The following is a 25,480-nucleotide window of genomic DNA, read 5'->3' as shown; positions in this document are numbered from 1 at the left end:
GTTGGCCCAAGTGGAGCAGGACATGCCACCTGGTGGGGGAAGACACCTGCAAATGCTGAGGTTCTTCTGTTGCCCTTTGGATGACAGGTGTGTGGGACACCTGGCCAGGCCCCATTGGTTTGTGACATTGAAGCCCTTGCAGAACCTTCCGTTTCAGAAGTTAGCCAGGCCAGAGAGCGGGGGTCGGGGCAGGCAGTTATGAACGCTGTCTCAGAAACGCATGGTGGTGGGTCTAATGGCCGGTTTTGATCTCATTTGAATACTTGGCCTGTGTAACCCATCTTTGTCGCGCGCACCTTTCGCCGATAAAGGAGACGCGGCAACTCAGGATTCTTCTGACAGCGATTTTATTGTACAGCTCTCTGCAGACTGATGGAGAAGGACCCTCTCCCCGTAAAATCCCCGGCTTATATAGGAACTATGGAGGCGTGGAGGGACGTGTCTTCTCGTGATTGGTGCTCTAGAGAATACCTAATTAGCATACCGCCTGCGTAAGCGGGTTATGTAAGGGTGACGTGTTTGTGCATGCGCACTGGCCATAAGGGCCTCCGTGAAGAACCAGGAAACGGGAAGTCAGCGCCATCTTGTAATGGCGGACCGGCTCCCGACATCTCCCCCTTAAATTTCAAATTAAAATGCCAAACGAATGCCATGAAATTACCGATCCAGCCCTCCACTTCCTCAGCAGAGAGCGATCAAGGAAGGCACATGGACGGAGACCCTGTACACCTGAAGTCCCGTGCAATGGGAACTCGAGCCCTGGGAGGTGTACAGGTCTATCCTGTAGCATCCTGGTGCAATGGGAACCTGTGCCCGTCAGGAATGCTAGAACCAAGATAGTGTCTCAGTGTTTGAGCATGTTAAGCCAAATCTGGGGAGATGCTCCTTGTTCCACAGCAAGCATAGCCTGCGCAAGCACAACTCTGTCACGTTGTTGTTGTCTTTTAAATTTGCAGAGCAACCAAAGACAGAAAACTAGTCCCGCCGCCAACATAAGGCCAAATGACCCCATCCCCACCAGGGTGGGTTCCTGTGTGGCCAGCCAGGCTCTGCGGGAGCCCATATCAACCAGCACTGCCTCCAGCTGGAAGTGCGTGCCCAGCACCGCACAAATGTGGAACAGCTGGTGGCTATGGCCAATATAGTCGAAGCGCCCAGGTGCCAGGCGCTCTCGTCCTTCTTCACTATCTTGGTCAGCCGCACCGGCACCCAAATTGGATTTTCTTGGTCCTGTGGAAAAACACAAACAGCTCCCCTGGATCTTATTAATATTGGATCCGGGCCTTTCCATTTGTTATCAATTACATCTTTCCACTGGAATCAAGGAGCTAGCTGTCTTAGGTCTCGTTGTCATCCTTTTATTTTTTATCAACATCACCTTTTCCTCTAGAGGAGGTGCTGATGGTCTACACCTAGGGGCGAATGGCGGATCAACCCCATATCTCTCTGACTCATATTTAGCAGCCTCCTCGTCCAGTTCTATTCGTTCTTCAGGATCTAACTCGTCCTCCTCTGAATCAGATCCCAAGTCCCCGTCCTCTGAAGACGTCTCCTCAGAGGCGGAAGATTCTACTTTAAGATTTTTAAATTCATCTAAGACGGGATACAGCCCACTGGCTTTCCCTTTCTCTCCCTCCTTCAGTTTCCCTTTTAATTCGGATCCTTTTGATTGAGGTTTCTTCCTTTTCTTTAAACCTCTTTCCTTTTCTGCTTCTGATAGACTACCTTGGTGGTCGGCCAAAGCCTTTTGTCCCTCGCTAACTGTCTCTCTGTATCTTTCATCTTTTATAAGACAAAGGCAACACAGCAAGAGCGGACCGTACCACACAAAAGAAATCATACCTTGCAGAAAAGTGCCTAGGCTTCTCACGCCGTCAGTTCTGAATCCTCTTCCGACGAGCAGTCGGGGGTCCTTCAAGTCGTTCCTTCACCCAGGGGTCGGCAGGTCCCGGGTTTCGGCACCACTTGTCGCGCGCACCTTTCGCCGATAAAGGAGACGCGGCAACTCAGGATTCTTCTGACAGCGATTTTATTGTACAGCTCTCTGCAGACTGATGGAGAAGGACCCTCTCCCCGTAAAATCCCCGGCTTATATAGGAACTATGGAGGCGTGGAGGGACGTGTCTTCTCGTGATTGGTGCTCTAGAGAATACCTAATTAGCATACCGCCTGCGTAAGCGGGTTATGTAAGGGTGACGTGTTTGTGCATGCGCACTGGCCATAAGGGCCTCCGTGAAGAACCAGGAAACGGGAAGTCAGCGCCATCTTGTAATGGCGGACCGGCTCCCGACACATCTTCCTTTGGTCCTTAGAGCAATGGCTACTTCCTGTCTTGGGTCCCTCTTCCCTCTGTTGAAGTGCTTAATGACATGTTTTGTTAAGTGTTTGGTGCTGGGCTCTGCTGTTTAGCACAGAGTGACTAGGCTATCTCACCATTCTGGGAGGGGGTTTAATCTTATTCTCACTTGACAGTTGATGAGCCCTGAGCCACAGGGTGGTAAATGAAGCAACGTCCTGATGCCTGTGAGGGACTGAGGAAAGCCAGGACCCAGCATAGGGCGCTAACTCCTGTTCACCTGTTCCTGGCTCAGGCCCTGAGGCCTGGTGAGAGTGTGGGAGACAGTCCCTGCACCGTACTGGGTTTGCTCAGAGCAGTCATCCGAGGTCCTCTCAGGGGCTGTTACTGTTCTCTGGGAGACTCCTCTGAGCGACTCTGTTCTGTGTGTTTTATGAACTCCTGTTTCAAATTTTGTTCTGTTTTTAGTTCTTTTTCCCTAAAAAAAAAATAAATAAATAAAATAAAGAGAGAGAGAGAGAGAGAGAGAGAGACAGAGACAGGGAGAGGGAGAGGGAGAGGGAGAGAGAGAGAGAGAGAGAGAGAGAGAGAGAGAGAGAGAGAGAGAGAGAGAGAGAGAGAGAGCTTGCCCGCTCTCACCCACTTAGGGACCGTAGTAGTGTTTACTAAAGTGCCACCAACTGGGCTGTCTTGTTTGGGGTCAGATTCAGTCGGGCCCATTGTTACTCTGAATTATCCGACTCACTGTCAGTCATCCCTGTCCTCTCTTCCTTCTGGCCCTGTTGACAAGTGGGGAGCAGTTGTGGCTGCTTCCTTGGCGACACATGTGTCCTCCTGCCTCTGCCTCACCACTCTTTCTTTTGAGTGCTGTCCTGGCTCAGCCCAGCTCTCCTCCTCCTCCTCCACCTCCGCGTTCTCTGGGTTGGCACCCTCGTGGAGTCAGGGATACTCCCACCTCTGCTCTGGAGGCTGGTCCTTTTTAGCATCTCCTCACTCCGAGCAAACCATTCAGGAAGGAAATGGTATGCATCTGAGTGCAGCATAGCAAGTAACAAAGCAGGAGAGGCTGCGGCCACAAGGCCACTCTATCACTTAGGTGGGTTAGAGACTTTGAGTGGCTTGAGGCAGCGCTGAGGGTGGAGAGAAGTTCTGAGCTTCTGCTGTGTCCTTGTGAGACGCCAAGGGGAGGAGGGTCAGACAAACAGCACGCTGGCTTTACTTATGCCCTAGCTCGGCGAAGAACGTTAGAGAGGAATGCATGGGTGTATTTTCAAGGAAAACTCTAACTTGGCTAAACACAATGTTCTTCCAAGTTGTCAGACACGGACTGGCATGTGCAGAACTCCCAGAATTCCCAGCACCAGGCAGGTTGTCATGGGCAGGCCTTTCCGTTCATCCATGTGGGCTGCTCACTGGATGCTCTTTAAAGGTCATCCTGGCTCTGCTGTGGTTGGAGGGCCAGCAAGGGAAATGTCTTCCAAGCCCGAGGTGTGTTTCCCTGTAAACAGAAGGGTTTTTCATTAAGCCCCTTGAATGTGTATTTGTGGGACCATCCAGTCTTAGAATTAGAAGGACCTTGGTGTCATCACTGCGCAGCTGGCTTGCCCCAAGGTTTATAGTCTCCTTCAGTGGAGGTCATGGCAAGGTCACGCTGAAAAATGGGCGTGGGTTGCTTTGCAGGCATGCAGGCCAGCTGCTTGCAAGATGCCGTCTCCACACACAGATGGACGGCAGTAGACGGAGGTCTTGCTCACACCGAGACTCTCCAGTGAGCCCTGTGCTTTGTGCAGCAGTATGGTTTGAGTCCTGAAGGGGCCTCAGACAGTCTCTAGCCTGGTGTTCAGGGCACATTTCCTCCAGGCAGCACCTGTGGTGAAAGCCAAGGAGGTAGCAAGGGGCTTCCTCGCTTGTCATAGTTCGTATGTTTCCCACGTTTGCGCCCACTTGCTTTCTGGACCAGTGACCCATTCTCTCCCCTGCCTCTCCCGTGCCTCTCCCCTGCCTCTTCCCTGCCTCTCCCCTGCCTCTCCCCATCTACTTCCCTTTTCTTTTCCTTCCCTCCCCTAACAAACTCAGTAAGCTAATCATAGTGGGCCAGGTACGGCTAATGGTTTTTCTAAGTGTTTCTAAGTGTGCGTGGCGTGCTAGAAGCTGTGCCACACACATGTGGGGGTGCCACAGTGAATGGCACAGGTGTGACAGCAGGGCCCCTAGCAGAGGCAGCTTAGAGGAGCTGCGTGTATCTCTCTTAACTGTGCCTTCTGTGGCATCATATTGGTAGTTTCCTGTTGGCCTCAGAGGGGGGTGTTTGCACCACGGGAATTGGCAGTTGTGGCAAACCAGAAACAACTTAGTTAAACATAACCAAGACCCTTTTACCAGTACACAGCTGCCTGGCAGCCCAGCATCATCGAGCTGTCATTTGTTATAGGCTTTCTACATCCCAGATGCCTCAGAGACCTTACCTCGGTATCTTCTCAAGTACGTCTTGGTGTCTACTGGATAGAAATAGGAAGGGAGCAATGGTCACTCCCCTAGGAAGTGTCAGAGCTGGGTGAAAACCAGATCTGTACGCAGGGACCAGGAAGCCAGCCTTTGGGGCCAGGATCTCCTTCCCAAAGTTCCTTTGCTCTTGGCAGTTGGCTTCTGGATACACAGTGACCCGTGGGCCTAAGAGCGATGTCTGGTTCTCTAGAAGGCAATGCTTTGTGTAGGCTATCCATTTATCTCAAGTTGTCTTGTGTCGCCTGGCATGATCCCTTGGCGATGTGGGCTCCGGCTTTGTGCTCAGTGTCGATGATGCCAGCTTAACTGTACAGCGGCTTTATTGCTTCCATGAGGCGAGGCATAGGTATGCCACTATCAAGTGCAGGCTGTGGAAGTACAACCTTGATGCTCCCTGGCCTGGCTTGCCAGTCGTGAGTCTATCTGGCACCACAGGCTGGCAGGAGACTACCACAGAGCGGAACAGAATATATTCTTGGTTTTGGGATGGAGGGAGCCCCTACTGTGACTGAGTGAGTCGCACGTTTCTTACCACCTCACAGACAAGCTTACTGTCACGTGCTTTCTTCTGCATGTATGTGTTATGCACAGGGAGAGAAATGGACCCAGGTCTGGGCTTCTCCTAATGCCTGGTTGTCTGCCTGTACTGGGCAGGCAGCACTCATTGCGTGGTCCTCAGATGGCTTCCCTTCCTATAGTGTCACATCCGGGCTGAAGAGAAGGAGGGCATCACAAAGAGGAAGGGTGGGCCAAACAGTTGCCCAGGAGTCAGTGCTTGCCTCCCCACCTCAGATTCCACCTGAGCTCCCTCACACAGCCACACCGTGCATAAGGAAGCCTGGGCGGGGTGACTGTTCCCTGAGGCTGTTGCTGCCCCAGAGCACACGGTGGGGATGGAGGACGGTAGCGTGAGCGCTGACTAGGCCCTAGGGGGCTCCAACATTCTCCTGCTACCACACCGTTCTATGGGCCTGGGTAAGAACAGTTCCTCCTCGTACCTAGAGGTAACAGGATCTGTGTGGAGGAGGGAGGGGTTGGGATGGCTCACTCCGGGCTGGTGCTCACTGCCCCGTGAGCAGCACGGGATTCTTGCTGAGGTCCTGGAGTGTTCTAGAAGTTCTGAGACATCATCTTAGCTGCTGATAGCCAGAGCTGACCTTGCATCTTTGGGTCGGTTCTGCAGCACCTGTAAAAGGGCAAGGCAGGGCAAGGAGGTGGCTCTGGGCCTGTCCTTAGGCAAAGGTGGGGTCCCATCCATGTAGAAGGTTCTGCATCTCAGAAGCCAGTTGCATTTGGATGCGGGGCCCCTTCCTACCCGGTGTGATGAGAGGGCACACAGCAGCTGCAGGGATGTGCCACCTTCACTACGTCATCAGGCCAGCGTCCTGCCTAGGGTGTTAACTGGGATGGATCCACAAAGAAGAGCAGGAAACAGCCAGCCAGGAAACCTGTCCATGCTCACAGTGGCAGTGATACCTATCTGCAGCTGTGCCATCTGCTGCTTTGGGGACAGTGCCTCTTGAGAGCAGCTCCTTAGCTTCCTCCTGTGGGTAGAGAGGGAGGAGTGGGCTTCTTTACTGCTGTTGTTATCTTGTTAGTTAATTTCCTGTTGCCAAGTCAATGTCAGTTAAAAGATAACTATTTTTATTTAGGAAACTAGATGTGACTATTGGCAGGCTGATGATTTCTCTATAAACGCATGGCAGTTAAGTTGCTTAATTTTACTAACCATGTATGTGTGTGTGTGCATGTGTGTGTATGTGTGTGCATGTGCATGTGTGCCAAGCTCAGGTCTACACACATTCTAAGCAAGTATTGTATCACAGGGTCTCTCAGCCGTCTTTCACAGTTTGATCAATCTCGTTGCCTCCCTTGGTGGGCCCCGCATTCTCTTGCTCTAGCCATCCAATTATGCACTTAAATGTAGTGTTCGAGCAAGTCAGCAAACACTCAAATGTGCCCATGTATATTTCCAGAATGTTGATGTGCAAATATCATTTGCTTAGAAATAGCAAAAAGACTTCTGTAGTGGTTATGACTCTGTGAGCATCCTTTTTTCTGTCTGTTTGTAGAGATTTATATTATTATTCAGATTACACAGCAGGAGGAGAGCAGCAAGGAGCTGTTTTGAGAGAGGAAGAGGGACTTACTATGCACAAATGCTCTTGATCAGAAAGAAACCTGTCCAAAGTGTGATGTTCGGTCCCTGAGACAGACAGACAGACAGACAAACAAACAAGGAATACCATCAGACTGGAAACTAGACATAGTAATTATATTGACATTTTTTCATGTTATCTTATATGTACAAATGTCTTACCTGCATGTATGTCTGAGCATCACATGCATACCTCATGTCCAAGGAAGCCAGAAAGGGTGTTGGATCCCCTGGAACTGGAGTTACTGAACAATGTGAGCCACCATGTGGGTGCTGAGAACTGACCCCGGTTTCAGAGTATAGGGCAGAGGACAGGGGTGCTGCAATGTAGACAGGGGTGAGGCTGCAACATAGACAGAGGTGAGGCTGCAATGTAGACGGGGGTGAGGCTGCAATGTAGACAGGGGTGAGGCTGCAACGTGGACAGGGGTGAGGCTGCGATGTAGACGGGGTAAGGCTACAATGTAGACAGGGGTGAGGCTGCAACGTGGACAGGGGTGAGGCTGCAACGTGGACAGGGGTGAGGCTATTTGTAGACAGGGGTGAGGCTGCAACGTGGACAGGGGTGAGGCTGCGATGTAGATAGGGGTGAGGCTGCAATGTGGACAGAGGTGAGGCTGTGATGTAGATGGGGTGAGGCTGCGATGTAGACAGGGGTGAGGCTGCAATGTAGACAGGGGTGAGGCTGCAACATGGACAGGGGTGAGGCTGCAACGTGGACAGGAGTGAGGCTGCGATGTAGACAGGGGTGAGGCTGCAACGTAGACAGGGGTGAGGCTGCAACATAGACAGGGGTGAGGCTGCAACGTGGACAGGGGTGAGGCTACAATGTAGACAGGGGTGAGGCTGCAACGTGGACAGGGGTGAGGCTGCGATGTAGATAGGGGTGAGGCTGCAATGTGGACAGAGGTGAGGCTGTGATGTAGATAGGGGTGAGGCTGCAACGTGGACAGAGGTGAGGCTGCGATGTAGATAGGGGTGAGGCTGCAATGTAGACAGGGGTGAGGCTGCAATGTGGACAGGGATGAGGCTGTGTGAGTTTTATTCTGATCATACTGGGATGTGCAGTCCAGGAGGAAACTATGTGTACAGGGTGTAGCCAACAGGCTAGGTTTGACTGTTGGAAGGGACCCCACCTTTAGTAGATCCCGGTGGTGCAGGGCAATGGAATTTTCTTCTCTTTGGGCTGGTTTTTGAAGGAGGTGGGGGAGGGGATGGTGGCCAGGCTCTCATTCAACCACCTTAATTTTCAGCTCCTCTCCTCTGTCCAGTGAAACACCTTCCTCCGTTTGGTCTCTCCCAAGGCCCATTCACCAACAAGGTGAAGCCGTACTGTGCTCAGAACTCACCCTGGAAGGTAGAGACACCGTGTGGTCAAGGTTGCCTTGCTCCAGAGCCTGCCAAGACCTGCATTTAATCACGTGGCCACAGGAAGGCGCAGCACTGTTCCCAAGGCTTCCTGTCTTACAGAGACTGGATCAAGAGTTCGTAGCCTGCTAGCCCCGGGACCACTGCAGTTCCTTCTCCTCTGCTTTGATCTGTACTGTGTTCATCACAACTTTGAGGAATCTGAGCCTTTGCTGAGACTGTAGTTCTCTGCCTTCCTGGTCACAGCCAACTGTCCGTTCCTCCTCATCTCTGCCTGGTTGTTGTCTTCAATTGCTTTTCACTTTATTCTTTTTTTTTTTTTTTTTTTTTTTTTACATGAGCTAGGAATGGTTTATTTGCCTTTCCGGGCTTTGATCTTGCTCAGGTAGAACTCCAGCTCCTCGCCCTCTAGCACATAACCGTCCGCTCTGCCGCACTGGCCTGGTCTTGAGGCAATACAGTCAAGAAGCTTGCCCTGCTGGAACTGCTCCTCCAGAAGGCTGCTGATTTTGGCGTTCTTTTTCCTCTCATCGTATTTCTTCTGAATTTTCTTTGATCGTCTTTTGTTTAAAATCTCTTCCTCCTCAGGAGTCAGCTTGGCCCCCTTCTTGTGGCCCCGGGATAGTGCGCAGTGGGACTCGTACCACTGTCGGTGCGGGGTGCCCAGGGGCAGTGCGTAGTGGGACTCGTACCACTGTCGGCGTGGGGTGCCGTCAATGAGCACGATGCAGGTCTTCACCAGGGTCCTGGTGTGCACAAGTTCGTTATTGGATGCATTATAGACAACATCAATGATCCTTGTTTTCCGAGTACAGCACTCAGAGCCCCAGGAGAAGTTGCCCACATCCAGTCGCAGGGCACGGTACTTCTTAGTGCCTCCTCGAACTCGGACTGTGTGTATGCGATGAGGGCCAATCTTGGTGTTGGCAGCGGCCGTCCTAGCTCATACTTCCACTTCTTGTGGTAGGGCTTTCTCTTACCCCCGGTCTTGCGGCGCTTGTGCCAGTTGTCCCGAGAGATGCCTGTGTGCGGGAGTGAGGACGCACGGCTGAGCAACCAGGCCGCCGGGGCCGGTGACTCAATCCGCTCCCGAGCCCCGCGCCGTGCCACCCTGTGCCAGGCCGCACGCTCAGCTCTCCAAGGTTGGCTTCCCCACGACGCAGTCGAAAGTCCGCAGCACACCCAGGTGTCATCATTCGCGTCATTTTATTCTTGATACAGGGTCTCTCACCGCGCCTGGAACCGACATACTCAGATAGGCTGCATGGGCGGCAATCCCCAGAGGCCGTGTCTTCACCTGTCCAGGGCTGTCATGCTTGGCCTTTATTTGGGTGCTGGGAATTTGAACCTGGGTCTTCATGTTTGTTGAGCAGGCATTTTTACCCACCGAGCATCTCCATAGTCTGTGCATTCAGGTTAGGTTCTTTAAGTACCAGGTAGGTCAAGTGCGATCCTTGTAGCCTTCCAAGCCTATGTGCATTTTGTCTCCTCCCTCATCTGTGCTCAGGTGAGTATGCCTGCTGTACACAGGTAGACTGAGAGCTCTCCTGGTTCCTTCAGTCATTTGAAAGTTGGTCTCATACAAATTCTCACATGGGTTTCAGTGGCTTCCATCGTAGAAAGAAATGGGGCTTTGTCGCCAAATTTCCACCTGCCCCCTATTCAGTTACCCCACATTCCATTCCCAACTCCATACAAAGGCACCTCACCTACAGAAGCCAAGTTCACACCAGGTGATGGGGGCACACACCTTTAATTTCAGCTCTCAGGAGGCAGAGGCAGGTGGATCTCAAGGAGTTCAAGGCCAGCATGGTCTATAAAGGGAGTTACAGGTCAGCCAGTGCTACCCAGGGGAACCCTGTCTCTGCCTCCCTTTCAGTCCCACCCCACCTCACAGCCCAGTGGCCCAGTGTGCTGGTGAGTTTTAACAACAAATGGACACTACCTAGAATCCCTGGAGAGAGAGAGAGAGAGAGAGAGAGAGAGAGAGAGAGAGAGAGAGAGAGAGAGAGAGAGAGAGAGAGAGAGACATACGATTAATTACCTAGATCAGGTTGGCCTGTGGGCATGTCTGTGTAGGTGGTTGTCTTGATTGTTAATTGATGTAGGAAGGCCCCCCCAATCTGGATGTGGGCAGTGCCATTCCCTGGGCAGGAGGTCCTGGACTGTGTGAGAGGAGAAAGCTGGCTGAGAGCAGAGGGCAAGCAAGGGAGCACGCGTCTGACAGGTCTCTGCTCTTAATTCCGGGTACGAGGTGGCCTGCTGAGTTCCTGCCTTGACTTCTGTTCCGTGATCCAGGCTGCGATCTGGAGCTGCAGGCAAAGCAGCCCCTCTTCTGGCCAAGTAGTCAGGGGACTTTATCACAGCAACAAAAAGAAACTAGCGCACTCAGTGTGTGGGTTGGTGGAGGATTGAATGCCATTTTCTGGCTGCTCCTGCAAAGGAAGCTTGGTTGGGACTATCTCTGTGTGACACCCTGGTTTCGTGTGTGTATGTGTGTATGTGTGTGTGTGTGTGTGTGTGTAATGTGGGTGCTAAGGATCATGCTCAAACTCCTATGCTTGTGGGTTGAGCCCTCACCCAGCCCCTACATGTTACATTTTTAATTGTATCAATTCTTATCTTGATTTATAAACTTACTGACTAATTTTCTTTAATATCTCTGTGTCTTGAATGTTGGCGATTTCCCCTTCTGGATTTAATATCCTTCTTGTTGAAGATAAACTTGGATAGTCCCTCAATTAAGCGTGGATGAGCGTAAACTCTGTCAGCCTCCACTGCAATGTTTCTTCAATTTACTCCATTCTTGCATAATTCTGCCCAATATGTGTGTTTTTAGGTTAGCGGTTGTTTTTCTCTCTGCACTTTGAAGGGATGGTTTTATTGCCTTCTGGCATCTACTGCTGCAGAGGAGGAATCTCGTACCCATCAGATCTTTCCCTTTGTAGATAATCTCTGCTCTGTCCCGGCCACCTTCAATACTTCGCTCTGTCTTTGATGTTTCAGTTTGATATGCTGAGATGTGGATTTCATTATATTTCTCTTCCTTGAGTCCTTTTATTTTTTTAAATTCTGAAGAACCATTTCCCCACCCCCATTCTGCCCGAGTCTATTCATCATTTCTCTCCGATATCTCTTGCATACTATTTACCCGTATTTTTGGTATCTATACCTATCTATACACGTACAGTGCGTTTATATGTACATTTATGCAATATCTGTGTGCTAGGGAGTCCAGAGAAGCATAGGGCATCTTGTGCCAGCTGATGATTCCTTGCTTGGTCTCTGCTTTTTTTTTTTTTTTTTTTTTTTTTTAAAGATTTGCCACCAGTTTGGCTTATGGTTTTGAAAAGCTAATTTTAAAAAATTGCACATCAAGCCTTTGATCACTGCAGATCCTTTTCTGCTGTTTCAGCTCTGTCTGGTTTGAGTTTATTTTGTGCCACTTTTCTTTTTCACCATTTAAAAAAATTTAGTAATTTATTCATATTACATCTCAATTGTTATTCCCTCCCTTGTATCCTCCCATTCCTCCCTCCCTCCCATTTTCCCCTTACTCCCCTCCCCTATGACTGTGACTGAGGGGAACCTCCTCCCCCTGTATATGCTCATAGGGTATCAAGTCTCTTCTTGGTAGTCTGCTATCCTTCCTCTGAATGCCACGAGGCCTCCCCATCCAGGGGACATGGTCAAATATGGGACACCGGAGTTGGTGTGAAAGTCAGTCCCCACTCTCTACTCAACTGTAAAGAATGTCCTGTTCATTGGGTAGATCTGGGTAGGGGTTCGAAGTTTATTGCACGTATTGTCCTTGGCTGGTACCATAGTTTGAGCAGAACCCCTGGGCCCAGATTTGCCCATCATAATGTTCTTCTTGTAGATTTCTAGGACCCTCTGGATCCTTCTATTTCCCCATTCTCCCATGCTTCTCTAGAGTCCCAATAGGATGTCCTTACATCTATCCCACTTTCAAGTGACACCACATGCTGGCGAGGATGTGGAGAAAGAGGAACACTCCTTTGTTGCTGGTGGGAATGCAAACTAGTATAACCACTTTGGAAATCTATCTGGCGTTATCTCAGAAAACTGGGAATAGGGCTTCCTCAGGACCCAGCTATTCCACTCCTTGGAATATACTCAGAAGATGCTCCAGCACACAACAAGGACATATGCTCAACCATGTTCATAGCTGCCTCATAATAGCCAGAACATGGAAATAGCCTACGTGTCCCTCAGTAGAGGAATGGATAAAGAAACTGTGGTACATATACACTATGGAATACTACTCAGCTATTAAAAACAAGAAATTCCCGAAATTTGTGGACAAATGGATTGAGCTAGAAATGATCATAGTGAGTGAGTTAACCCAGAAGCAGAAAGACTCACATGGTATATACTCACTTATATCTGCATACTAGCCCAAGGGGCATGTCCCATGAAAGTTTTATTTTGTTTTTTAATAGCCACTTTTGGTCTGATTTTTCTGCAATACTTGGGTTCTAATACCCCTTTGGCAGATACTAAGATTGATTTATTCTAATTTTTTCTTTATGTTCATATAATCTTTAGCCAGTTACATGGGGATTTTTCCCCCTCTTCTTAATTTACTAGCTAACGTGCGGAGATGAAGGTTTCTATGTTGACTTCTGGTAGATCCCTCGGGGGCTTGGATGGTAGTGGGTGACCTGTCTGCCTATTGACTGGTTGCTCAATACGCTGGTTTATGTATTTGTCGTTCTCTTGACGGGCACATCTGTCAGTCTGTCTGCCTGTCTGTCACCTGCCATCAGCTGAGTGGTCGATTTCTTAATCCAGTTTTGTCTGGGCTCGCATAGACTATACAGGCAATAAAAGAATGGCTCAGGTTTCTCCCACAAGGCTGTTTCCTACTTAGAGTGGTGCTAGGTGCCCGTGCAGTTTCCTTTTGGTGTGTGGGGAGCACATGTTACCGTGCACATGTGGAGGTCATCCAACAGCTTCGTGGCATGAGTTCAGAGTGACTTTGATTCTGGATGCTGGGGGCTTCTCCCAGGGCCTGTGGGTGGTGGGGGGTGGGCTGCTCTCTAGCACCTCTGTGCCTTATTTTCTCACGTGAGCCGGCCGTGTGGAGAGCCTGGGTTCTCCTGATTACACTCCTGGGTGGGTGCAGGGCCAGAAAGAGCTTTCATCGAGAGACGTCATTGTTTAGCATCTCATTACGCAACAGTGGATGCAGCGCTTGCAAAGATCATCTTCCTTATGCACTTTTCCATTCTTGGTATTAAAAACACTAGGATAGTATCAGTTGATTTCATTTTTTAAAAAATTGTAATTACACCACTCCCCTCCCTTTCCCACCTCCAGCCTCACCCACGTCTCCCCAGTTCCCTCTCAAATTCATGGCTTACTTTAATTATTATCACTGCACATGTAAGTAAATGAAAGTGCTGAGTCTCTTTAGTGTTGTTGATATACACATGCTTTTAGGCCTGACCACCCCAGTACTGGATACTAACCCATGACATCTCGGCAACACAGCTCCCTAAATAATAAGGCTGAGCAGTGACGTCACAGCTGACCTGCGCTAAGGGGTGGGCTGGCCTCGCGGAGCCCCATCCCTGAGATGAGCTTCAGGTAGTTCACTTTTAGAAACTGTTTTCTTTCCTTAGCTGCAGCCTCGCTTTCCAGTCTAGGCCGGCAGTGGACTCTTTCATTTCCCCAGGGCTAGCATGGTGGGTCAGCACCACCATGGCCAGACCAGTGGCATTCTGAGAGTTTAAGATATGTGGGGACACTTTTGGGCATGAGAGAACATCTCTCATGTGCCATCTACCTGGGGGGAACTAGAAATTCTGCAGTCACGTAAGCCCATGGCTGTGCTGGGCGGGAAGCGTGCCTCCTGCGCCCTGGGGGCTGTTTTTACGGGAACTGGCCGCGTCCTTGGTGAGTTTTGGGAGCAAGAGATGTAAGACAGCCCTTAGGACCCTCCCTGACTACACCAAGCCTCCACAAGGGAACAGATAGGTCATAATTGCGGAGAATGAAGCTGATAAAGCTACGTTGGGGATTTTTAAATGGATGCTGTTCCTGCTGGTCATGTCAGGAAGGTGTCCTATGTGTCTGAGCACACGAGTGTGCGGACCAAGTCAGTGCTCACGTAGGACACAAACATAATACTTACAGGGGATAAATATATTGCCAAGAGCTAACGCTTACCCGAATAATGTTGGGAAGACCTACTGTAATGGCTACAGACAGAAATATGCATGATTTTTTGCATTTTCTTTTGTTTTCTGATATATTCATTATAATAACACACAGTTGCCCAAGATTTATTTTTTTAATATTTTATTACATTTATTTATGTGTGTGTTTATGGGTATGAGTGTGTGTATGTCTGTGTGTATGTGTGTGTGTCTGTCTGACCTTATGTGTCAGTGTGTGTTTATGGGTGTGTGTTTATGGGTGTGTGTGTGTGTGTGTGTGTGTGTGTGTGTGTGTGTGTGTTGGGTTGAGTGCCACGGTGTGCACATGGAGGTCAGGGGACTATTTGCAGGAGTAGGCTTTCTTCTTCCATGTTGGTCCTGGGAATCAAACTCAGATTGTCCATCTTGGCAGCAGCATCTTTATCCCATGAGCCATCTCAACATCCCCTTGGATTTCTTTTAACTCAAAGGATACTATGGAAACATTAAAAACAAGTTTGTCTATTAGAACATCTTTTTTTCTTATTTTTAAAATTTTTATTTAATTAATTCATTCATATTACATCTCAATTGTCATCCCATCCTTGTATCCTCCCATTCCTCCCTCCTTCCTGCTTTCACCCTATTCCCCTCTCCTATGCCTGTGACTGAGGGGGACCTCCTCCCCCTGTATATGTTCATAGGGTATCAAGTCTCTTCTTGGTAACCTGCTATCCTCCTCTGAGTGCCACCAGGCCTCCCCATCCAGGGGACATGGTCAAATATGGGGCACCAGAGTTCGTGTGAAAGTCAGACCCCATTCTCCACTCAACTGTGGAGAATGTCCTGTCCATTGGCTAGATCTGGGTAGGGCTTCGATGTTTACTGCACATATTGTCCTTGGTTGGGGCAGTAGTTTGAGCAGAACCCCTGGGCCCAGATCTGCCTGTCATAGTGTTCTTCTTGTAGGTTTCTAGGACCCTCTGGATCCTTCTATTTCCCAATTCTCCCATGCTTCTCTCACCTAGAGTCGTAATAGGATGTACATCTTTTCATATGTCGATGCAACTGTGTTACTTTGCATTTGATAACAAGCTTATAGTTATCTGCCCTACTAATCATGTTGTATATAATAGTTTGTGATTTTTTTTTATGTTTGGCTATTCATCTTGTGATAGTTGTTTCTTGTACCTAATGAGTGTATATAATTTTCTAGATATTCTAGAATGGAGACACATTGTTACAACATAAAGCTAATACAGAATTTTTAATGGAAGGAAATAGAATGGCTAGTTTAATACATTTAATAAAGCAAAAAGGAAAAGTGCTGTTCTCTAGCCTCAGCAAGTAAAGGCCATTTTAAAAAATATGTGTTTTCCCCTTTTCTTTTTCCTTTATGTTAGTTCTTTGAGAATTTCCTACAATGCTTTGTGTTTATATTCCTCCCTCTCCCAACTCTTCCCAGATCTGTCCATCCTTCCCTACGCACCCCAAATTTGTGTCCTTTTCAAAAACCCACTAAGTCCAATTTGTGGTGGGTCACATGCCAGAGTGTGTTCAGCCCACCATGGGCCACACCCTTAAGGAAACCGACTCTCCCTCCCCCAGAGGCTGTCAGTGCCAAGAGCTCCTTAGCTAAGAGTGTGACTTCATGCTATGCGGTGCCACCACTGCATGCTGGGATTTAGTCTGGCCTGAGCCTTCGCACGCCTCATGCATCCTGTTCAGCTGCCTGCCCTGCTGTGTCCAGAAAACACTGCTTCCTGTAAGGCCTAGCCATTGCGGCTGTCTCTGACTCTTGCAGGCTTCCCACAGCCTGTTATGCAGGGAACCCTGAGCCTTGGGAGGAGGGAGTGTGGTGTGGATGTGTTTAGGGACCAGCATTCTGCTGCCTCTTATTTCTTCCCCTTGCTGACTTGTAGGTCTCTGTGTTATTCCACTACAGAAGGTAATGTCTCTGAGGAGGGTTGGCCAATGCACTGACCACCAGAATTCAGTTTAATACCATGTCCCTGTAGCAAAGAAAGAGTAGTAGGCGCTTGCCTGGGGCCCATGATCTGTCTAGCAACAGGTTCTTGGCCCACATACTGGTGCTAGGAATGAGTTTTAACTTGTGGAGCTGGGCCGTAGCGCCAATCAGAAAACAGTTGGTTGGGCAGTGATGTTGGTGTCCCTGTTGCACCAGTTGACATAACTGGCCAGGCTGGCCACCGTTGTAGCTCGCAGAGTTCGCACCGGTGCAAGGCTGGTGTTTTGTTGTTTCCCCTGGTGGCACCTATACCTGGTCAGTAGGGTAAAGCTTCCAGGCCAGTGCCAGCTTGGTTCCTTCATGCTCCTCAGACACGTAGGGTCTCCAGGAGTTAGGTCTTACCATCAGTAACTAAGAACAGCGGCAGTAACCTGCAATGGTTTGCATTCCTGTCAGCACTCTAATTTTCTGAGCACCGACACAACAAACAGCCAGCTAAGCTGTAGTTACTCAACCTGCATTCTAGAGCTTTTCCGTAGAACAGCATACCCAGATCTGTCACTGCAGTACTCCATGACCTGGTACCAATTTCTGTCCTGGTTCGCTATAATAAACACTATGGCCAAAAGAAAATTGGGGGTTGATTTCATCGTATAACTCTCTAGGTCACAGTCCATCATGGAGGGGAGTCAGGGTTAAAGCAGGAACTTGGAGGCAGGGCTGACGCGGAGGCCAAGGTAGAATGCTGCTTTCTGGCTTGCTCCCTGCAGCTGGCTCAGCCTAACTTCTCATAGCAGCCAGCACCACCAGCCCAGCAGTGGCAGCACCCACGGATGGCCTGGGCCTTCCCACACCAACCATTAATGAAGAAAATGCGCCACAGACTTGACTACGGGCGGATCTGATGGAGGCCTTCCCTCAATTATGGCTCTAATCTGGCCTAGCTCCAGGCTCAGGGCCGGGCTCTCTCTCTAGGGAGAAAGTGTGTGTTGGAGCAGGCAATGTGCAGCCATCCCCAGCAGCTCTTTGGTCTCTGTGTCCTGCAGTGCTATAGCATGGACAACAACGCGGCTTCTGGGTTTTGGGTTTTGGGAACTTGTAAATCAAGTACTCTTACATCTGCCCAGCCCTCTTCCATATGTGTTTTTTTATTTTTTATTTTTTCAGTGTAGTTTGTCCTTCATTTCTCAGACAATTGCAATTCAATACCGGAACCTATCATAATTTTATTTATTTATTTATTATCTATTTATTTATTTTGAGGTCTTCCATTCATTTCTCAGACAATTGCAATTCAATAATGGAACCTATTATAATTTTATTTGTTTATCTACTTATTTATTTTGAGGTGTTCCACAAGATCTTGGAGTCTGGAGTGAAAGATTTCATAGTTTTGCTCGGTTGCTGGTTGCTCACAGACCTTAACATAAGAGCCTCCTGTGCTCTCAGGGGTTCAAACATTACCTCAGAGAGCCACACATTTAAGCACGGCTGTCAGAGGGGCTGCTGGCTGTCACACTGTTGCTCACAAACTAGGGAAGGAGGTTTGACGCCTGAGACTTAAAGTGCCGTCCATGTGTCAGTGTGGCTCTGCGCTCACCACCCTCGATGATTAAAGCCACGTTTGTCATAAGCTGCTCCGTTTTAAAAAGCTGAGTGTTTGTACAGCTGCTCTTGAATCCAAAAAAACAAACACAAACAAAAACAAAACAAAACAAAACCCCTTACATTTCCAATTAAAGTATTCAAAGTTAAAAACAAAAATTAACACAAGAAGTCATTTCATGCTGTGTGGAAAGAAGAAGGGAAAGTTTAAAAAAGACAAGGAGTGGGTCTGAGACCGTAGTCAGGAAGGCTTCCCCCATTAAAGGGGCCTCCTAGGGCTTTGAGTGCACCCACTTTTCCACATCCTATGTGACAAATGTATTTCAAGTTGCTTCAGAGGTTCCTTACTAGGAGACAGAGTGCTGAGCTGAAGCACAGCACACGCACCTTTTCTCACATGGTAGCCATGAAGTGAAAAGAGAACACAGGGCTGGGCACACGGCTCGGCTGGTAAGTATGTGGGGCTGAATGATGCGCAGTCTGTGATCCCAGTGTTGGGGAGACGGGGGGGGGGGTGAGTCCCAGAGCTCTAGGCTCAGTGAGAGATCCCATCTCAAAAAATAGGGCAAGGAAGCGGCTGTTGGCCTGTGGCTTCTGCATGTATAGACAGGGACATCCAGAGATGCTTACCTGTATAAGGACACACACACACACACACACACACACACACACACACACACACAGAGAGAGAGAGAGAGAGAGAGAGAGAGAGAGAGAGAGAGAGAGAGAGAGAGAGAGAGGAATGTACACCAGTGCCTCACCAGCGCCAACAATTAAAGCCAATGTTTATCAGAGTTCTCTTGACTTTGTAAGGCTAGAGAGATGAATTGGTGGCTCAGAGCATCTCTAACAGTGGACTGAAGATTGATTCCCGGGACCCCGATTCCCAGCCGCCTGCAGTTACCATTCCAGGGGATCCGAAGCCCTCTTCTGGCTTTGGTGGTTACTGCACACACCCACGTGAATACATACGTACACATACACAATAAATAAATCTTAAAGAAAAACATTTAAAGAGTTCTTCGGGTTGACTCCTCGTAGAGCATGGCAAGGGAAAGAGAAACTTAAGGGGTCAGGACTCCTGAGAGTTACGTGTGGGGGTCCCTCTTCTTCAGAAACAGGTGCTTGCCACCCAGGAGATGGTTCAGTTTTCCTGCCTACCAGGAAAACATGCGCATCGGAGGTCAGACTCCCAGAACCTGTTGGAGCTGGCCAGGCATGGTAGCCACCTGCAGCTTCACACTCAGAAGGCACAGACAGGATTCCTGAGGCCAGCTGAGTAGCGAGGCTAGCTGGAACTGCCGGCCTCTGGGTTTGGCAAAAGAATACTTCACTAAAATGGAGATCAGTCAAGGAAGGCACCCGATATCAGCTTTGGGCCTCTAGATGCATATACATACGCACATATGTCTGTCCACATACCTGTGCCCGCCTACCCACACACCTATGCCCACCTGCCTACACACCTGTGCCCACCCACCCACAGGCAAAAATATGCACAGACATAATATACCATATGGCCATACTCATGATAAACAAAAGAAACCACATTTACTTGTGATTCCAATCTATCCACACAATTTTTTTTTTTTACTCTGCAGAATATGTTTGTTAAGATGACATGAGCCAGGCCTAGTGGCTTATGCCTATTAATCTCAAACACTTGAGAAGTGGAGGCAGGGATGTCAAGAGTCTAAGGCTAGTCTGGACTACGCAGTAAGAACTTCTCTCCAAAATTAAAAAAATAAATTATGGTACTGGATCAATTTATAGTTAACTTGGTATGCCCTTGCCACTAGCTGAGCTGCTTTTGATTTTCATTTGGTTCTGCGAAGCCTCTTAGGTATTTTGGGAAGCACAGCTGAGGTATAACTGCGCTTTCGGTTGTGACGTCACTGGGATGAAGTGCGTCTGCATTCCTGCCCTGTGTGGCTGTTGGACTCTCACCTGTATGGGTGGGGAATGTGTCTTGCTGGCTCCGTCCTGCAACTCAGTGGCTCCTTCTACCTTAAGACACTCATCACTCCCAACAGTAAAAGCTGGGAGCCTCTACACTCATAACCACGGAGACAGAAACCCAGCCTGGCCTCCATCGCTTCTGAGTCACTGGCGGTGGACATAGGAACCGCATGCAAACCCAGACCTTCCCTGGATGTCCAAAGAGCTAAGTTAGGGCTTTGAAATTCCCTGAAGTCTCAAGTTAACACCTCAGTGAGTTACTTATAAAGAGTGTCCTGTGCATATGGTCCAAAATTTAAAACAAAAATACGCAAAGCAGGCAAAGACCCCTTGGCACCCACATGCCAGACACACACTCAATTGCTTGAGTCTAATTCCAGCTGGCTCTGTGATGCCACACATGGGAAACTTTTGCTTATCAAAGTTCTAAGTCAGAAGAAAGGGAGCCTGCTGTCCTGCCCTCCACTCGTCTTCAGCACAGGAGGAAGTTGATGTGAGACTGGTCATGCAAGGAAGCTGCCATATGGGGCCATATCTGTGTCTCTTGTGTGTGTGTGTCACTGCATTCAGGGGTACATGGAGGAAACGTTCTTCCTGTGGGACAGCTGTAACTCCGAGACACTGGGTTGGGTGGGATTCACCTGCCTCTGAAGGCTTTTGAGGTTGAAAATGCGTCTCCTTGGATGCCTCAGACTTTGTAACTGGGCACTTCTTTCAGTCACTGGTCTGTAAGCACACACTGATCTGTCTGTTTTGAGACCCAGCCACGCCCACAGACAGATGCCAACACTGGCTGCTTTACCAGCCCATGATAAGCCCTAGGGAGCAAGAAGGACAAGGAGAGAGGGGTAGCTGGGACCCGACCAGGGTCACCAGTTCTCACAGACCGGCAATGACTCTTTCCATCGGCATCGTGGTGCTGACCCTGGGGCTACAGCCCCCTCAGCCTTGCTGTCTTTCCTCCTCTTGTTCCTATCTGTCTTGCTGTGAAAAGTTTGGGCTATGGCCAACCCTTGGCCATGTGAGTTCCAGCCTCCTCCCACTGTGTAGCTGTGTGTGGCTGGTATCCCCACCGTGGCTGTCACACACTTTGCTTTGTGAGCTACAGCCCAGATGCAAGCTTCTCCCTTCCGGTGCACTGTTCAGGTCCAGCAATGCTTAGCTCCCTGCCCCAAGTCTTCTCAGGGGCCAAACTTGTGTCATGTCTTCTGGAGACTGATGGACAGCTGAATTATGGGAAATTTGTATAAACCTGGTGCATACCTGAAAAACAGAGAGAGAGAGAGAGAGAGAGAGAGAGAGAGAGAGAGAGAGAGAGCCCCCAACAGCAAGCTCCCACCCCAACATCTGTGAAGAGTATTTGTGGTGAGGCTCATAATTCTTATTTTAAATATTAAATATTCCTTAAATATTAAAAAAGACTTGTAAATCTCTTTAAAGATTTATTTATTTATTTATTATGTATACAGTGCTCTGCTACAGGCCAGAAGAGGGCATCAGATCACATTACAGATGGTCATGAGCCACCATGTAGGTGCTGGGAATTGAACTCAGGACCTCTGGAAGAACAGTCAGTGCTCTTAACCTCTGAGCCATCTCTCCAGCCCGAGACTTGTAAATCTCTTATTTCCAAATTGTGTTATTTCAGTGAGACCATTTCTTTAAAAAAAAAAAAAAAGATTTAATTATTTTGTTTTAGGAGTATTTTGCCTGCATATATGTATATGTGTGTACCACACGTGTGCAGTGCCCACAGAAGCTGAAGGAGAGCGTTGGATGCCCTGGAACTGGGGCTACAGATGGCTGTGAGCTGTCATGCAGGTGCTGAGAACTAAACCCGAGTCCTCCGGAAGAGCAGCCAGTGGTCTTAAACATGGAGCCAAGTCTCCAACCCCAAAAGAACATCTTTTTAAAGAAGAGGGCAGGGGGAGAGAGATAGACAGACAGAGAGCACACAAGTATAACTTTCATCACGTGCTCCAGTGACCCACTTCTGCCAGCTGGGCCTGGCCTCCTGAATTTTCCCCCACGTCCCAAAGCACCACCACCAGGCAGAGTCCAAGCCTTCAGCATGTGAGCCTGTGTGGGGAGCACGTCATACCCAGGGCACAAGTGAGTTTCATCGCTCCCAAGTTGTCTTGTGGGGGTTGAGTTCTCTTTCTTACCCACAGCTGACAGCTACTTATGAATATTCATGCTGCTGACACATAGGGCACAGAAAATCTGCATGGTGGGCTTTTTGGGCTAAGATTTTTGGGAGATGAGGAGATGGCTTATTCCTGCCCCATCCAGGTTGCTTGGACAAATTAAGTTCTGTCTCTAGAGGGTCAGCCACGTTTGCCTTTGACCATTTCCAGGGGGCTTTTCCATTGTCTCCCCGCAGCCAGTTGAGCTCCAGGGATGGTGTCGGCAGGGCTAGCCTGAGGCACGCTGGCCTCTGCTGCCCACAGATGCTGGCCAGGCACTGCTGGGCTGGGGCGGGCATTCACACCAGGGCGTTCACACCCATCCATCCTCCGTTCCTCTGGCGGTGGCAGCTGTGTGTTTGGAGCTCTTCAGTCTGCCTTGCACAATTCTCTGTCTTTTTTACTTTTGCACCCTGACCAAGCCAGCTGTTACCTCATGAGGCTGGTAGCATGCCTCTCTCTGGCAAAGCTCCGTCCACTGGATTTTGTGACATCTTTTTGGATCCATTGTAGCTCCTCAGCTGTGTTATGGATAATTTATATTGTCAGATAAATACCCTTAGGATAAGTGAAATATTAATAATTCTATCATACTGATTTAAAAATACTCTTTGCACATATTCAATAGAATCCTCTCTGGGCTTTTACTTTGGTCTTGAAATCAGGCCCAGCACCATGTTCATCATAAATAAGTCGAGCCATTCTTCCAGCCCAGAGGTTTTGGCAGGAACACACAGCATAGTATAGCCCAGTGTAAGAAATCTTAGCCCATGATTTCAAAATTCGTATTCCCTTTGCAACAATTGGAAATGAAATACTGCTCTAACCACTGTCCATGGAAAATAGCTAACTAGGCAATAATCCGTATTGGCTTTGGGGTTTGGAGAAAAGGGAATTTGGAAACAGCTTCGTACACGGATGGTTTTCGCAGCCTTGTGGAACGTCATCTGATGCCACCACCCTCCCCGTGCTGTGAACCTCTGGGGCAGAAGATGAAGGCAACACTCATCTTCCTGATGTTAAAAGTAACTGTGACCATGCAGGAGGCGTCAGAATGCGCTCAGGGTTATGAAATGATAATTTTTGGTTTTGAGAACCTGGGAAACACACAAAATTTGAAGTAAGAAGGAGGCGTCTCTTAGTTGAACATGGATACAATTAAAAAAAAAAAGTTTTCTATTACAAAGAAATAAAATTATAAGGCGTTTAGCAGGAAAGCAAGAGCCCCTTATGGTTTGCTTTGGAGAGCCCAGCACTGGTTTGTCATCTTTTGACATGTGTTCTGCCTGCTCCTCCCCTCCCCCCTTCCTTCTCTTCCTTCTGAGAGGTTATGTGCGTTTCACATCCTGGCCCTGCCCATCGGCTGCGTGTTGGTCGTGACATCTGGACCACTGAAGCGAATGTCTGGGCATATGCAGGCCGGGACACTTTGGATGCAGTTGGCTGGGGACTTCCTCGGGGGACTGGGGGGAGACAGTGTTGCCAATGGCAAGTAATGATTTTGCTATAACACCCAAGCCGTTTTCTAATATGAAAGTGTTTTTTTAAAAAACAGGAATAGACTCCATTTTCAATTTTCTGCAGACATGATTCTACTAAAATAAATATAATATTCATTAACGAGGTATTTTTCTTGGAAAGTTGTAAAAGTACAGGTATTCCCGTAGATCAAAAGAAAAGATGTTGAATTTTAGATTTGCTTGCCAGCATATTCTTTTTTTTCTTTTTAGCTTGATGTTCTAATCATGAAAAGAAAACAAAACAAACAACAACAACAACAACCTCCCCCCAAAAACTTTCTGGTATTTACAAATTAGGAGAGTTGCTTTTTTTCTCTGGGACTAAAGCTGTTGTTTAATGACCGCTGTGGGATCGTTTTATTTCATGTGTGCATGCATGGTTCTGCACATCCTCCACAGGATGTCTTGTGAATAGTGATTCTCTGCTTTGAGCAGAGAATATACTAGAAGAATGACCTGGGAAGCCACTGGTGTCTGTGCTGGCGATAGTGAACAGACGCCTTCTGTGCTACAGCCTGTTTGCCAAAGATCCCACCTCAGCCCCTCCTCCATTTTATTACCAAATTTTCCTTCTTAGCACAATTTCTCTCAAAAGAGTAGAGTGTCTCCCCTATCCTGAGGGAAGGATTCCAAGTACCCGCTTTTCAGGATAATTTAAAATAATGTTTTAAGAAATAAATTTTGTCATTAACTATGCAGGTGATCTTATTCATATTTGGTAAAATAAGGTTTAAAGTTTGAAATTTAATTTTAGGTTGTTCCAGTATCTTCGGTGATCTCAAAAAAAAGGCTGTGTTGGCCAAGAGCAGGGCAAATGACTTCCAGAGAAAGAAGATGGCAGAACCAAGGACAATTAAAGGTAAACATTAAAACCTATGGCATACATAAATAAGCCCACCCCTCTGGTGTGGTCTGAGCACAGCTCATCACTCTAAGGTCAGTTTAATCTCTAAAGTGTTTTGTTAGTGGTACTGAGAGGTGGGGGCATCTCCGTGTGGTGTTTAGGGGCAGGGCCTCTAGGAAGTGGCCGACCTCCCTGACTCAGTCCTGGAGGACTGACAACAGACACTGTATGGTGTCACAGAAAAGGGCCGAGGACCCCTTAACAGCGACTATGACATGTTTGGACGTCCAACCTCCATCGCTATGGTCTACAAAAGGTACACACCAGCACCAGAGGAGGGTTTGGGGCAGAGGGAACTAAGGCAGTGGGTGGGGGAGGGGCTTGGAAGACTTCAGGACTAACAGCAACAACTCCAAAATCCAAAGTGCGGGAAGGAACGGTGCTGGGACAGGCCTATGGTTTGGGGAAAGTACTGGGTCTCTGAGCTGAGCACACGTCGCTCACACAGCTGGTCTAGCTAAGCAGCCTGCTCTGGGGGCCCTTCCTTCTGCCCTCTGGAATCACAGGGGTAATTATCCACCAAACTCACTTGGAATGTATGCGGAGTCTGGGGATCTGAACTCCAGACTTCACACCCACCTGTGCATCAAGCGCCCTGACCTCAGCCCTGCTGTTTTCTTTTTTATAAGAACAGTAAGTATGCTGGGTGAGGGGATACTTTTAATTCCATTCTTTACATAAAGCTTCTACCTCCAACCACAAACTCCTGGGAAGTGGTAGTTAGAACTCGTGTGTGTGTGTGTGTGTGTGTGTGTGTGTGTGTGTGTGTGTGTGTGTGTGTATTTATCATTTACAAAGACAATCCCTGTCTTCCAAAGATACTCCCAGATTTCAATGAAGACACAG

General features: G+C 48.5%; 1 non-coding gene and 1 pseudogene across 1 annotated transcript; both read right to left on the bottom strand.

Annotated features, from left to right (window-relative positions):
- Positions 1-8,646: 8,646 nt before the first annotated feature.
- On the bottom strand, positions 8,647-9,641 carry LOC127193038 (40S ribosomal protein S8-like; annotated as a pseudogene).
- LOC127193541 (small nucleolar RNA SNORD55/SNORD39) lies at positions 9,450-9,528 on the bottom strand. The gene has a single exon (XR_007831175.1). It is a non-coding gene; the product is annotated as a small nucleolar RNA SNORD55/SNORD39 (small nucleolar RNA).
- Positions 9,642-25,480: the final 15,839 nt, after the last annotated feature.

The sequence above is a fragment of the Acomys russatus genome, chromosome 8 (assembly GCF_903995435.1).
Source record: "Acomys russatus chromosome 8, mAcoRus1.1, whole genome shotgun sequence".
NCBI classification, from domain to species: Eukaryota; Metazoa; Chordata; class Mammalia; order Rodentia; family Muridae; genus Acomys; species Acomys russatus.
The sequence above is the reverse complement of the archived record's forward strand: the minus strand, read 5'-3'. Positions and strand labels throughout refer to the sequence as shown.